The 13,018-nt window shown below is 45.1% G+C and overlaps 1 long non-coding RNA gene across 2 annotated transcripts in view; it reads right to left on the bottom strand.

The window, feature by feature from the left end:
- Positions 1–13,018, bottom strand: part of LOC119035192 (uncharacterized) — a 39,479-nt gene that overhangs the window by 5,474 nt on the left and 20,987 nt on the right. The window contains exons 4-8 of one of the 2 annotated variants that reach the window (XR_008391253.1): positions 12,061–12,157; positions 11,445–11,506; positions 11,300–11,359; positions 10,749–10,986; positions 1,677–1,845 (exon numbers count right to left, since the gene is read on the bottom strand). This is a non-coding gene — a long non-coding RNA (uncharacterized LOC119035192). Of the gene's footprint in view, positions 1–1,676; positions 1,846–5,882; positions 9,745–10,748; positions 10,987–11,299; positions 11,360–11,444; positions 11,507–12,060; positions 12,158–13,018 lie in introns of those variants that run through there. The other variant, XR_005079736.2, reaches the window with a different exon arrangement.

The raw sequence follows: 13,018 nt of genomic DNA, 5'->3' as shown, positions 1-13,018 counted from the left end.
GCAGGAGGGGAGGGGGTGATGGTGAAAGGAAGGGGAAGGGACTAGTCGAAGAACACGCATGAATGACCCTCGGACATCGGCATGGAGGACAGTGTGGGATGGACTGCGGGAGTGGGGGTGGGCTGGGTGGACCAGAACAAAAGAGAAAAAAATTGGGTCAACTGTAATAGAATAAACAATAAAAAACAAAAAATAAAATTATAAAATCCTTAAAAATAAAGGGTAGTTAAATTACACTTTCACTAAATTACATTTTGGGGGCCTGAATAGGATTAAATGTATAGGGAAAGTATTTTATGGTAACTGGTAATCAGATCCCTAAGCTATGTCAATTATAGAATCTGGAATCATTTTTTTTTCTGAAAACAGCTTAAGATACTGTGTCAGCACCTGCTGATAAAACTAACTTCATTCTTGCTTATCAAAAAGGTATGGAGTATTACTAAGAGCTTAAATATTTACATTATGCTCTATTCTCAATCCACTTTGACTTGCAGACAATATTTTTGGAAGAAAAATCTTTAAAAGCCCTTATTTTAAACCCTTAATATACACACACAGAAGAACCCCACAACCCATGATGCTTTTCCCTGATTATGAAGAAATCTCTCAGATTCCACACATAGTAGAATAAAGGAATCCTGGATCTTTATGAGGTCACACTGTTGAAGAGACACAAAATTTAGTGGAGGGGTGTGTCATGGGCTCAGTACTGAGGGGATTTGCCCAGCACATAGAACTGAATCACTTGGAAGAAAAAATTACTCTCTGCTACATGATATTGGGTTGGCCAAAATTTCCTTCTTTTTTTTTATGAGATAGTTTTAGTAGCACTTTGTTGGCTTGAACTTTATTTGAAATAATTTTGTTAAATGGTATTGTGATAGCTGTCATAGCAGCAAGCATTTTTTAAAAATGTATCAAAATTAGTGAATTTTTGTGGAGTCATTTTAATACTGAAGATGGAAGAAAATATGCAACATTTATGGCATTTGATGCTTTATCATTTCAAGAAAGGTTGAAATGCAAAAAAAGATCTGTGCAGTGTATGGAGAAGGTGCTATGACTGATCAAATGTGTCAAAAGTGGTTTGTGAAGTTTCATGCTGGAGATTTCTTGCTGGACAGTGCTCCATAGTCGGGTAGACCAGTTGAAACCAACAACGATCAAATCAAGACTTTAACTGAGAACAATCAATGTTATACCTCATGGGAGATAGCCAACATACTCAAAATATCCAAATCAATAAAGTTTTTGGTGAAAATGAAAAATGTGTCTTTTATTTTACAGAACAAACTAAATGGACCTTTTGGCCAACCCCAATGCATGTGGTCCCGTATGCCCTCCCCTCCCTGCTTCCTGTCACTCATTTAAATCACTGTGGCTACATATGGCTGATGAAAAAGTATGCTAACACACTCTCCCTGCCCGCCTCTTCCCCCAAATCTTAGGAAAAGCCCCAATTAAAGCAAGTCCCTTATGTTAGGCCTAGATTGCAAACGTCTCCCAACTACAGGAACCCGTTCCTGTTTCATCTTTAACTCTGTAGTGTGTCCTGCTTCCAGAGGCCCGAGCTAACCTGCATGCAGGAAACACTTAGGAACTATAGCGGAATGCAAGGGGCAGCGGTGACAATACATGTCCTGAACTCCTGCCTACTTCCGGGCTGTCATTACCACACTCCGTTTGTGTTTCAAAGGTGCTGTTTTCATTGCTTCTCAGCCAGGACAGTTCCATTCCTTAGGGGGCCTATTTCCTTCTCTTCTAGTCGCTGCTGCTCAATACGTGCCCCCAGGTGAGGCCAGGTTGGAAATGGTCAGCTCTGAGCCGCAAGACTGTCCTTCCCTGGCAACGAGAGAGAGTATTGAGCCGTAAGAGCTACTGTTTGACTTGCTCCACCCTCTGTTTCCCAGAATTTAGCTGAGTGCTGGCTGCATTCTAGGCGTATGGGTCTAAACCCGGTAGTTCCAGAGCGCGGCCCTGAACTGGGTCATCCCTAATTCGTGGAAACATCAGGACACCTTGGGACCCACACTGGAGATGTTTTCCTTCCTTAAAGAAAAAGTGACTGAGCATTTGTAATGTGCCAGGCCCTGTGCTTAGCTCCAGGGATACAAAGTTAAACCAGACAGGGCCCCTGCCTTCAAAAAACCTTCTCTCTTGTAGTCAAGTGACATAGATACAAAGAATGAGATGACTACAGTGCAATGTGATAAAGGCATGCTGCAGCCGGGTGGGAGAATGGGGGTGGGGTGCTGGACAAAGACATGTTCCCAGAAGTGACACTGAGCTGCGTGCTGAGAAAGTTGGCCTAAGCAGCCACAGGCATTCTGGGCTGAGGTTGCATGAAGCAAGAGAGAGCGCTGAGCTTTTGCAGAGCTGCAAGCAGTTCATTACAGCTGGAACGAAGGGTGGGAGGCGATGAGGTGAGCAGATAGCCTGGGAAAATAGGTTGAGGCACAGTCCAACTGGCTTGGCGTGCTGGGCTATGAAGCTGGAATCAATCCAGAAGGCAAAAAGTAACCACTTTCATAAACAGGAAGTTGAGAAGGATCACAGGCAGTATTTTGGAAAATGTACTGATGGGGGGAGGAAAGCACAGTAAAGTAGAAGACTGGGGGGCTGATGGAGGGCAGATTCAAAAGCTGTTAAGGCAGTAGCCTCCACAGCTCTCGGAGACCAATGGATGTTGCCATTGGCTGAGAAGAAACACTCAGGGGTAGTAGGAAAGCTTTCCGGTCCCTGGCAGCACTGGGTAGGAAAGATCAAGTTCGAGAAGTGGGGAGATGAATCCAGCTTTAGGCAGCAGAACGAAACCAGCTGTTAGGTGTGGCAGGGCACGGGGTTAAGTTCTGTTGGCTTTAGGCATCCAATGTAGTGCAGCGCTAAATGTGCATGCAGGTATAAGCAGGTCACCCTAGCCAGGTTTCTCGGAGCACTGGATTTCGTTTTGCACAGTGCTTCTAGGGGCTGGAACCGGGACTCCCACTCTGTGTGTGTGTGTGTGTGTCCGTCGGTGCTGTTCCTGGGACAGACATCCTGCAAATGGGGAGGCACCCGGGCAGCAGAGTTAATGCTGTCAGTCGCTGGAGGGCAACCAAATGCCCCTACTGGGTGCGGCACATTTCTTTTCCTTCATTGTTAGCATTCCATGAGCAAAGGAAATCTGGGCCTTGTTATCTTCCAACACAGTCCACTGTCTAAACAACATCTTCCTACTATACTGAACTGGCCTATTGAAAAGGTCACCACCTCAAAAATTGCATCATACATTATTTTAAAAATAATGACTGTGATAGGCAGAAATATGCCCACCCAAAGATGGCCACGCCCTGGAATCTGTGATTAAGTCAGTTTACACGGCAAGACGGACTTTGCAGTTAAATTAAGCATATCAAGATAAGGAGGTGGTTCTGGATTGTCTGAGTGGGCCCGATGTACAATAATTACAAATTCCCTTGTCAGGGAAAGATCGAGGAGGAGACAGAGGGAGCAGTGGCTGGGAGAGTGAGGCAATGAGCTAACGTCGGCTTGAAGACAGAAGGAAGCCACGAGCCAAGGAGTGCCGGTAGCTTCTAGAAGCTAGAAAGGCAAGGAAATGGATGGTTCTTGAGAGCCCCTGAGAGGAACACAGCCCTGCTGACATCTTTACTGTAGCCCAGTGAGACCTGTTTCTGACCTCCGACCTCCGGAACTGTGAGGTAATCAGTTTGTATTGTTTTAAGCACCTAAGTTGATGGCAGTTAGTCCCAGAAGCAATAGGGAAACTAATATACTGACTGTTCTTCAGGATTTCAGAAGCCCCCTGGTTATAAGCTGCCTAAAAATCAAAACTAGTAAACATGGCCATAAAACCCTCATATGGCTGACCACACATATTATTGTCCTTGGCTTCTGGCCGGCTCTGAAGCCCAGAACACAGGACGCCATGGTTTCCTGAAGGTGGACACTACAGGTAGCTGAGGTAACAACATTCTGCTTTTAAAGACCCTAAGTGCCAGCAGTGCCTTCCCATTACCTGCCCAAAAAGAGCGCTGTAGGCCGCCCCCCTTCGCCAGCACTGAGGTTGTTAGGAAGTCACAGGATTGAAAGGAGCAGCTTTTGGTTTAAGGCTTCTGTGTTCCGAAAGAACTCCTGAGAGTCAGAATCTGTAAGCACACGATCTTTTTGGTAAAATTATGGTTTTGAAAATAGCCCTGTGTTTGCCAGGACCTGCGGAAGGACCTGGGGGAGGGTGTCCCCCGCCCCCTTCCTCAGCGAGAAGGTGGCTGCTGGGCGAGTCCACACTGACACCTAGTGATGCAAAACCGCACTGCCAAAGGCTGGGGGGCGGGGAACCGAAGCAGTTCACATTAATGGGCTCCTCCTTTTTGACGTACCTCTCCCCCCTCCCTGCCCCCTCCTCCTATCCCCCTTCCCCCAAGAGGGCTCAAGACTCAGTGCAGACCAGGTGACTTCAGCTGCCCCAGCACAGCCTTGGACGTCACGCTTCTTTATGCTTGTGTGCACTGGTGCAAAGTTTAACCATCTAAGCGTCTTGCCTCCTAATATTTTTAAATGATGCTTTCTGCACATTTTAAAGCTAAAGATTGTCCTTCTGAAAGCCTTTTTATGCTCCCGGTGGCCAGATACTTGAGTGCCAAATGAGTTTAAGAGCATTTCTATTTTCTAGGTTCACAGGACAATCACTGCGGGTCCTGAGCAAGGAACTACCCCCACCAGGGACTGGCCAGGTGCCGCAGGTCTTGGCCCTTTCGTGCCCCTTGAGCTCTCCCAGCCTCCAGTTCTCACCAACCATGACGCCTGAAGCACAGGGCAACAGCAAAGAATGCCCTTCGACCTTTCCCTTTTCTTCCAACGCACGGGGTGAAAATAAGTCAATGGAGTTAAGATTTCTATTTCCTTCCCAAATGGGGATAAAATGAGAAGCAAGACAGGATTTCGAAGGCGGCCGCAGTGCCCAGGTGAAAAATGATGGGGAGTTGCAGAGCCGCGTGTGTGCACTTCAGGCCACTAAGCCGTGCACTTCACAATTCTTAAAATGGTAAATGTTATGTTATGTATATTATACGAGAATTAAAACAAAATAATGAGAGGCTGACCCGCAGGAGTAATGGTAGGACAGGGAGAGGATTCCAGTCTGATCAAACGACTGGATGCAGGCACATTTTCATATCATTCGTTTGGGCAAAATGTGCAGATGAGGAGCCAGTGAACAGATACTAAACTTACAACCTTCTTATTGAAACAAGCAAATTGAAACAAACATCATGAAATACTCGGATTTTCCCACGGAGCGTGGTTTTCTCCATACATTTAGGACATTTTCTTTCGTGATGTGTAAATATCAGGCTTCAAGGAAATCACACAGATGGATGGGAAAGTAAAATGTGCTGAACTAAAAGCACCCGGATTTTGTAAAGAAACAGGAGTGACACCCCCTGTGAGGCACGCCTCACTCGGCTTTGGCTGTCGGAGGTACAAGAGTGTAAACCCATGGCCGGAACTCAGTTGCCTCTGCGAGTTGAGCACAAACGGAAGGGATAAATAGGAAAGAGCGTCAGACATGACATGTACAAACAGCAGATTCGTAGGTTTTGGTGATCATAAATTGTTATTTTTAGAATTTCTAATCTGTTGAAATAGTGATTCATTGAATTCCCAGGGGGAAATTTAAAAAAACTCTAATTTCTTTAGTAAAACACAGCATTTCAATTAAGTGTTCAGACATACATCCATGTGGTTTTTCCAATATATCTTTTAACAGATGGTTTACTAATAATAAGTTTGTTCTGTTCCTTCATCTCCCCACCAACCAAGGATTGGGGAAGGAAAGGAAATATATTGTCAAGACCAAGATTAATGAGGAGTATGACCGCGGCAATTAGAATTCCATTTTATAATACAGCAGGATTTTGTTTCTACTGAGTTAAAGTTATTTGATAATAGCTCAGGAGTTCCAGGAACAAAAGAGTTTCTTCTGGTGTCCACAAAGAATTTAAAACGTACACCTTAAAAAAATTTTTAAGCCCCACTAAGCAGAAAATTTTCCCTAGCTCAAGGCACAGGGCCTTTGGAGAGACTAGAGTTTTGGGAACTGGGCCGTCTCCTCGAGAATTTCAGTCAACTTGGCCCCATCCAGGGGAAACCCATGTCGGTCCTTGTCCCCTCTGTTCACAGTCCTGCAGTGAGAGTGACCCACAGCCAGACTTGAAATGGCAATGGCTTGATCATCTGAAGAACAGAAACTGTCTTGTTTTTCCTATTTAGTGCAATCAAGCTAATGGCTTTTGTATAATTTTCCAAACTGCTTAATGAATATTTTATGATTTAAAATAATTATCTTTCTTCGCAGGCCACACATAAAGAATCCAGACTTCCTCGTGTGAAGAGCGAAGAGCCTCAGGACGAAGTTTGCTTCTGTCAGGACCGTAATTCCAGGCACAGATCTGCAGACCCATGCCAGTCTGTGCGGAAGTGTTCACAGTGAAACCAGAAAAATGAGGACAAGGCAACATTGCTTTCTGATCTGTGAAAAGCTAAATGTCTATTAACAGCACGATGGTTCCTCAATAAATTAAGCACAAAATGACCACGTGATGCAGCAACCGCACCTCTGGTACGGACCCAAGAGCATCAAAAGCAGAGACTCAAACACACATGCGCATGCCCATGTTCCCAGCAGCGTTATTTACAACGGTCAAAGGGTGGAAGCGACCTGTGTCTGTGAACAGGTGAGTGGGTAAACAGAATGTGGCCTGTCGTACACTGGAATGTTAACCAGACTTAGAAAGGAAGGCAATTCTGACGTACTAAAACATGGGTGAATCTTGAAGACATTATGCTAAGTGAAATAAGCCAGCCACAAAAAAGACAAACACCATCCAGTTCTACTTATGGAGGGACCTAGAGAAGTCCAATTCATAGAGACAGGAAGTAGGGTCATGGGTGCTGGGGACTGGGGGCAGAGGGAACTGGTGAGATGTTGTTAATGGGGACAGAGTTTCAGTTGTGCGGGGTGGAAGGAATTCTGGAGATCAATTGCACAGCGGTGGAATGTAATGAACAACGCTGAAAACCTTAAAATGGTTAAGATCATTTTATGTTATGTGTAATTTACCAGAATAAAAAAATTTCTTTACAATATCCTAAAGCTAAATGTATTCCATTTATAAGACTTCCCTCCAGTTCAAGGTTATGTCCTTTCTGCTCTTTTGATAGATTTAGGCAGATTTGTTTTTCTGTTTATTTCAAGTTCTTTAGTTTTGTCACTTCAGACAATGAAAAATTCACATTCTGCTATTGAACCCTGAGCTCATTTTGAATTTTTCTTGGCCTCCAAAACCTGCAAGAGGGGAACCATGGCTCCAGAGATCAGTGGTCCTGTCCTTTGATTTCCCTGCCTGGAGTGGTAGGATACACAGCCAGCAACCTGAGCAATAGGGCTTATTGTCAGCTAGAATTTTAGCCCTAATGGGGGGAGGGTACATATCAGAATGGCTGGGAGTTGTATGTACTAGTCATAGGTATAAATGTTTCTAAAAGGGACCTCTCCTTGCCTCCCAGGTGGCATTGACCCCTCCCCAAACTTAGCTAAACTGAGAATTCCTGCCTCCTAGTACTAATACAGCCAAAATATTTCAGCGGAGCTATAAAGGACCTGGCCACCTCCTTGATTAAGTCATCATGCTGCCTTCTCTACAAGGCTGTGCCTTGGCCTCCTAGCAAGTGGGTGGGACTTCCAGGAGAGGCACATCCTTCTGAAATACCCAACAACCAATGCGGCAGGAAGGCTTCCTTTATTTCTAACACCAACCCTTCACCTTGGAATTTGAACACATTTTTCCTTCCTCTTCAGGCCACATCATTTAGTTATTCTGGGCTATTCTTTCCTCGGAGGAGGAAATCAAAGGAATTAAGTCAGTTCTTTCATGGTGTGGCTTGTAATCCATCAGTGGGTCCATTAAGCATGACCAGCAATTTTTTTTCTAAAAAAAGAGAATTGAGAGACTAGAAAAATCAAAACATATCACATGTAGAAAAGGTATTGTTTCATGAGCTTTATATATACTCTGGGCTGACACATAAAATGTGTCTATGAATGTGGGCAATCATCAAAGAAGTTAGAAAAACCATCAGATTCATTAAATAATCTCTATGATATGCTACAACTTACCACTGTATGAATCTCACTTTTCTAGTAAACAATCACCCACACCAGCTCACTGTCCCTCTAACAAGTCCAAGGAGCTCCTACCCATCCTTGAGATTAATGTGGTTTCCTATGAGCAGTCTGCCTTGATTCCTTCCTGCAGACTCGGACATCAGGCCCGCCCCTGGATGTCCCCTGGCCCTCGGGATAATGAGTTTCACAGTGCTTACTCTACTATATTGGCAGTGTTTGCCCATCTCCCCAGCAAGGCGTGTTTCAGTGAGGTCGGATGCACAGAAGGTGAATGCGGGAGGGAGAGAAGGAAGGAACCAACTGCTGCATGTGCTTAAGGCAGCGGTTTTCGGACAGATGTCACATCAGAATCCCCTGGGGAAGCTTTTAGAAGCGCAACAGCCTGACCACACTCAGACGATTCAGGTAGAATGCTGACAGTGGAAGCCAGGCACCAGGAATCCTTAAGGCTCCCCAGGGGAGTTCAATGTGCAGACAAGGTTAAGACCCGCTGGATAGACCAGGACCTGGTCTCTCACAAAGCAGATTCTGATTCCCTGGGGCTGGAGTGGAGCTCACAGTTCTTTGTAACATACTTCCAGGTGATACTGAGGCTCCGGGTCCGCAGGCTAGACTTTGAGGAGCAAAGAAAGAGTACTCGATGGATGCTGGCAACAGAAAATGAGCTGAGAGAGCAACCTCGAACAGACCTGCAAAGCAGAGAGGGAATACAGCCATGCAGTTTCTGGAATTCGCTGACTGGCACAGTTTCTTACTAGCTACCTGATGTCGGGCTGGTTACTAGAAGGATTTCCCGTGTGATAACGAAGGTACAACAATAACTTAGCTCCTAGGGTGCTTGTGAGGACCAAGCAGCACACTTCACAGAGATCCTGGCACACACATGTTCATTACTGGTATTCTGATTATGTATCCCAACCCACTTAACTAGCTTTGTGCCCTTGGTAAATTACCTAAACTCCCTGAGCTTCAGTTTCCTCAAATGTGAAATGGGAAATCACAAAATCCATCTTACAAGAGTGGCTTTACAGAAAGAAGTGGTATGTAACATTCTTAGCTCGGTATTTGACCTGTGTGCTTGTTCAAAAAATGGCTAATCTTCTAATTAGTTTTGTTTGTATTGGGATAATTCACTCTGACCTCCTGTAGGGGCATTCTCTCTATAACCATCTGTCAGATCTCCGAATCTCCTGCCCCCACCCTCCACAGGCCCTAGGCTGCAGGGACAGATGACAGGAGATGGGGAGGATATGTCACTCTTTATGTCAACATGTTACACTTCAACAGCAGGATTCGTTTTTTATCACCCTCCTGAGCTCACACGGGTAGGTCTGGGCAGCAGCCATTACCCTCCCTATTACTTTACAGATGAAGAAGAAATAAACTTGGCTAGGACACATTGGATTTTCTCAAGCAAGTCCCATATGGAGGATAAAAGCTCTTACTTCTAATCAGAGCCAGCAAAAAGACTTGTGGTTTCATGCTTCTCTAAAACCTCTTTTACAAATGCTTGGCAGGCCTGCCATGTGCCAGGTGCTGTGCCATATTCAAAGCAGAACCTGTAACAGTGATTTGAACAAATTGCCATAGGATTGCAACGGGGGTCTAGGGGTTGGGATGGCAGGATATGATGTTTCACAGAACAGGCAGTATTTTGGCTGGGTGGCGAAAGTTAAGGAGAGGTTGAGAAGTGGGAAATGGGGGGAACGGTGTTCGGGCAGAGAGACAGCTCAGGCAGTGAGGATGAGGTGGGAAAGAGCTTTGGTGTGACTGGGGGAGGACAGGCAGCCAGAGTGAAGAAGATTGAGCTAGAAAGTGAGCCCGGGGCCAGATGGTACGCCTGATCAAAGAGTCTGGATTTCATCGTATTAGCTGGGGTAAGATGACCACATAATTCATCATCTAAATGGGTGGCTTTTAAAAGTAAAAGGACATGCTAACCAGATGGAATAACAGAGCACCCAACATAAAACTGCACTTCCGGGCTAGCAGGGGCCTCCCTTTGGGAGGCCTCCGAGGCCTGACACTGATCAGAGCTGTGTGTTACAGAGGAAATCATTCCAGTGGCCGTGAGCTTGGGAGAGAGGGGGTTGCCTACAGTCAGGGAGATAGCTAGGAATGCAGTGGGGGTGGAGAAGAGAGACATCTAGTGATGCTTTTGTCAGAAATATAATGGACTGAATATAAAAAGAGAGATAATATTTCATAGCTCAGCATTTCCAGGCTTGGCGGGGGGGGGGTGTGGGGACTAATGAAGATAAGAAGAGGAGCGGGTTTGGGGAAACAGTTCGTACAGTCTGAGGCACATGGAGTTGGAGATATTTACTTAATACTGGTGTCAACATCAGTTTCCCGCAGGCCTTTGCAGCTCAGGGCATGGAAGTCACAGGCGGAGACTGGGGATATAGATTTTGTTGTTATAGGAGATAATACTAGAAGGAAGAAGAGGAAGCAGGGAAGTTAGGGGGAGTCAGAGCCGTAGGAGGAAAAACAAGAGGGAGGCTAGCCCAGAAGGTGATAGAAGGAAGAGAAGATTTGGGGTGTTGGAGACCAGTTCACTCACTGAGCACTCTCACACAGGAAGAGAATGATGAACACTGGCATCCTACTTGACAGGCGAGCACCCATCACCGCTGATCTTCTCAGGGCTGTGGAGGCTGAAGGCTGCATGGGAATGCTGACTGGGAGGCAACCGCAGACCACTGTTTCCAGGAGGCTAATGACGACCACAGGAGAGAGAGTTCCAGCAGCTGGACGGGGAAGTGGTTTCCCTGCTTTATTTTCCTAATGCCGCTTTAAGTCTGGTGTAAACATGTGATCAGAAAGTTAAGAAAAAGCAGCTGAATTTACCCTCAGTCCCCTGAGTTTCACTTTCAGTCACAAGAGCTGAACTTGAAGTGCTTTTCCTCGTCCAGAGGGATGGAGGCTTTAAGCACTTAGGCTGAGACTGTGTTTTCCAGCCACCAGTCTTGATGCTTTGGCTTGTACTCAGAGGCAACTTGGTAGTGGTCCCATCAGAGCATTTTAGTGTCTGATGCTTTTGCACATTAGCCTTGTAGGGCACCATCACTTAGCTTTCATAAACAGTGAAAAGATCAATTTAAAAAATTTTACCTGATGAATATTCATGATTCTTCGTAAGACCAAAGATGGCTGAATCAGTGCCCTTAGAGCCTGGAGAATGACAAAGATGGTGTCAGGCTTCCCGAATTCTCAAGGCCTTGGCTAATCTTGGTCTAAGGATATGCAGGTCACCAACCTGGTCCTTGTGGTAGGTCATCTCCAGCAACAGAGACTTATGGGCTCCACTCTAATATAAAGCTAGAGAGAAAACCAGGCAATATAAAGTTCAGAGAAAGGGGATTCCCTTGAAGAATAAATAGAGAGGGCAACACTCTGAGAAGTTGCAACTACCAAGGGCCGCAATTCTTGCCTTTACTTTCTGCTGCGTGAAGGGATAAACGGAAATAATTTGCTAGGATTCAGAAGTGTTCCTACAGATAGAACACATGAGTTATATTGGTAACAGCTCTCCTCTTTAATCTCTTACCGTAATTCTCATTTAAAATTTCTCAGTCACCTTGTACCTTCGTTATATCTCTACCACTTCTTTATCATACTGGCTGTGTGCATAATAACTTTTGTTTCTCAAATTTCAAACACCAACATTGCTACCATCTGTCAATCTCAGGTGAGTCCACTCCAGTCATGGGGGATTCAGGCCCCTGGTCAATCTCCTTCTCCCCCAAGTGGTATCATCATCCTCTTGGAAGATTTCAGAACCCGTATGGGCACCATCTGTCTTGGTCTACTCCTGCTGCTGAAACAAAACACCATCAACTGGGCAGCTCTGAAACAATAAATTGATTCCTCACAGTTCTGAAGCTGGGAAGTCCAAGATCAAGGCGTTGGTAGATTTGGTCCCTGGTAAAGTTCTGCTTTCTAGAAGGCCAATTTTCATGGCAACTGTACCTGTTGGAAGGAGTTTGGGAACTCTCTGGAGCCTCTTTTGAGGACACTAATCCCATTCATAACAATACCACCTTCATGACCTAATCACCTTCCAGTACAAAGGGGTTAGTATTTCAACATAAGAATTTGGAGCAGGGACATGGACATTCAAACCTCCCATCAGCCTGGCCTCAAAATCCATTACTTGCTCCCCTCCCCATAGCAGTGACATTCACTTACACTTCACCCCAACTGGCCATCCATTCCCATGACCTTACCCTGGACATTGTTACCGCTTGAAAGCATACCACCCCTGAGAGTATATAACTTCAGCACTATTCTTTCAAAATACTCTTTTTGTAGAAAAAAACATTTATGTATTTGTTTGTTTGTTTACTTTTAGAGAGAGGGGAAGGGAGGGAGAAAGAAGGAGAGAACCATCAATAAGTTGCCTCTCTCATACCCCCAGTGGGGGACCTGGCCTGCAACCCAGGCATGTACCCTGATGGGGAAGTCGAGCTGGAAACCTTTTGCTTTGCCAGACAACACCCAACCCACTGAGCCATGCTGGTCAGGGCCAGAACACTCACTTTTTATCCAATTAAGAATGAACTCACTGGAGTAATTAATGTCAGTGAGAATGGTGGAGTAAGAATATCCAAAAATTTTCTCCTCCATAAAGCAGTGAAAAGATTAACAAAAAAAAAAAAGGTCAGAATCAACTTTTCCAGAACTCTAGAAATTAATCAAAGACTTGCGACAATCCAATGAGTGTTTATTCAAATAAAACCATTGAATCTCATTAAGAACCATGAGCTCATTTCGACCTGCACCCATCACCCACTGGCCTCAGTTCTACAGTAGTCTTGAAAATCACCAGCC

This window comes from Artibeus jamaicensis, unplaced genomic scaffold, assembly GCF_021234435.1.
Source record: "Artibeus jamaicensis isolate MK-2021 breed Jamaican fruit bat unplaced genomic scaffold, CSHL_Jam_final contig_3230, whole genome shotgun sequence".
NCBI classification, from domain to species: Eukaryota; Metazoa; Chordata; class Mammalia; order Chiroptera; family Phyllostomidae; genus Artibeus; species Artibeus jamaicensis.
This window is presented reverse-complemented; position numbering and strand designations above follow the sequence as displayed.